Genomic DNA, 2,598 nt, shown 5'->3' with positions numbered 1-2,598 from the left:
GTGTGTGTGTGTGTGTGTGTGTGTGTGTGTGTGTGTGTGTGTGTGTGGGTGTGGGTGTGGGTGTGGGTGTTAAGTGTCTGAGGTCTGAACCGAACTCGGGTTCTCCTGACTCTGGGCCGGCGCTTTACTCACTGAGCCAAGCCACCTAGCCACCCCTCTACCTATACTTCTACCATATACTTCTCCCTAGCTGCCTCCATGAATAAACCAGGGTGATAGATCCATGGTAAACCGGTTATTCTCTGTCTCCCTCCACTAAATGCTCTAGCTTGCTATTGGTCTGGGAGTAAGTTCTTTCTATTCTAACCAACTGTTACCTGTTTTCGCCTTTTCCCTTGGTGGAAGCATCCTTGGGAAGCCTCCAGAGGGTTTAATCTCTTCCCATGTCTACTTTTCATACTCTCATCCTGTTCTTCCCCTTTTACCATCCCCCAATTCCCTCATTTCTCTGATGTCTTCTGGGTAAGAGTTAGGGCACTTTTACACTTTGGCTCACGATGTTTTAACTCAATGGGAGAGACCATAATGGGCATTCTAGCAGGCTGGATGGAGATACTTTGAAGTTATATGCTTTCTTTTTCTTTATTTTAAAAAGTTTCAGTGCAAGTCTGGGAGCAACAATCTCACATCTATCTTGGAACTTTCTCAGCCTAACCAGCAATTTTGGTTTGAGTTTAGATATATCCCAAAATGGCATCTGCTCTCAAGGATTAGCTGATTGTGAATGTCCTGAAGGAAGACCAGGTTCCCCATAACAAGATCACTGTTATTGGGGTTGGTGCTGTTGGCATGGAATGTGTTATCAATATCTTTTTTTTTCTTTTTGGAGGAAGGAAGGCTGGGCAATTGGAGTTAAATGACTTGCCCAAGGTCACACAGTTAGTAAGTGTTAAGTGTCTGAGGTCAGATTTGAACTCAGGTCCTTCTGCCTCCAGGACTGGTGCTCTATTCACTGTGCCACCTAGCTGCCCCAGGCTATCAATATCTTAATGAAGGATTTGGCTGATGAACTTGCCTTAGTTGATATAATAGAAGACAAGCTAAAGGGAGTAATGATGGGTCTCCAACATGGCAGCTTTTTCCTCAAAATGACAAAGATTGTTTCTGGCAAAGACTACAGTGTGATTGCAAACTCAAAGTTGGCTGTTATGGCTTGTCCATGTCAACAGGACAAAGAAAGTTGTGTTAATTCGGCCCAGCATAATGTGAATGTCTTTAAATTCATCATTCCTAATATTGTTAAATACGGCCCTAGTTACAAGCTGCCTATTGTTTCCAATCCAGTGGATATTTTGACATATGTGGCCTGCCTGTAAGCTAAGTGACTTTCCTAAAAATCATGTTATTGGAAGTGGTTGTAATCTGGATTCTGCCCATTTCCATTACCTAATGGAGAAGAGACTTGATGTCCATTCTTCAAAGTGTCATGGATGTGTTCTTGGGCAACATGAAGACTCTGGTGTTCCTGTGTGGAGTGGTGTGAATGTTGCCAGAGTGTCTCTTAAGAATCTTTATCCTGCTTTGGGAACTGATGCTGATTCAAAGAATTGGAAAGATGCTTATAAACAGGTGTTTATGAGATGATCAAGCTGAAGGGATATACTTCCTGGGTCATTGTCTTGTCTTTGGCAGATCTGGCAGAAAGCATTATGAAGAATCTTAAGAGAGTGCATCCAATTTCTGCCCTGATTAAGGGCTTATATGGCATTAATGAGGAGTCTTCCTTATTGTCCCATGTATCTTGGGGTAGAATAGCATTTCAGATGTGGTGAAAGTAAACTTGAATCTGGAGGAGGAGAGCACTTTAAAGAAGAGGGTAAATACTTTTTGGGGAATCCAGAAAGAGCTGCAGTTTTTAAAGCTTTTTAATGTGCTGCCACCAAAGGAACATGACAGTGGTTAAGGAGTTATGTATGATGTGCTTTTCAAATAGGTCAAATCCTTCCTCTGATTAGTGATTGAACTCCAGAAATGTAAAACCCGTGAACAAACTCTAGTCTCTTCCTAAAGTTAGAAATGGGGAATAGTACAGTGTGACTGCCATTTATTAAACCCTGTTGTTTACTTGCATATGATACTAGATATGATTTGTATACTCTCAATAGTTGGTATCAAACTGAGCCAGTGCCCCATACATATATAAACTACCTGCTTTTTATGTATGTGCTACAGGTTCCTTTAGGTCCAAAAGACAACGTTCCTAGACACAAAGCACCATACAGTAATAATTCCTTATTGATGCAATAGTTATCTTTGTGCTCCCCTCCATTAGGGCCCCATGTATCACCTTTTGAAAGGACCAGATTTTGTTTACACACACACACACACACACACACACACACACACAAATAGTTGTTAATTTCCACATTATATAAAAAGATCTATATATGTACAATAATGCAAACAATTTCTCACGTGTCATACTAACCCTAAATACTGAAGAAACAACAAATACCTGATTAAAAAGTTTTACTGCTGTCTTTTTATTTTTAATTTATGGAATAAAACAAACATTTCCATAACATAGTATAATTAAAAAAATATTGCAATCTATTGTAAATAACTTTTTGTTTTTCTAGTGTAGTAATTCCTGTATAC

General features: G+C 39.9%; 1 pseudogene; it reads left to right on the top strand.

Annotated features, from left to right (window-relative positions):
* Positions 1 to 974: 974 nt before the first annotated feature.
* Positions 975 to 1,903, top strand: LOC138148230 (L-lactate dehydrogenase A chain pseudogene; annotated as a pseudogene).
* The last annotated feature ends 695 nt before the right edge of the window (positions 1,904 to 2,598 follow it).

This window comes from Petaurus breviceps, unplaced genomic scaffold (genome assembly GCF_028583685.1).
Source record: "Petaurus breviceps papuanus isolate PSGF00001 unplaced genomic scaffold, PetGlider_PUasm1.0 90823, whole genome shotgun sequence".
In the NCBI taxonomy this organism is placed as follows: Eukaryota; Metazoa; Chordata; class Mammalia; order Diprotodontia; family Petauridae; genus Petaurus; species Petaurus breviceps.
This window is presented reverse-complemented; position numbering and strand designations above follow the sequence as displayed.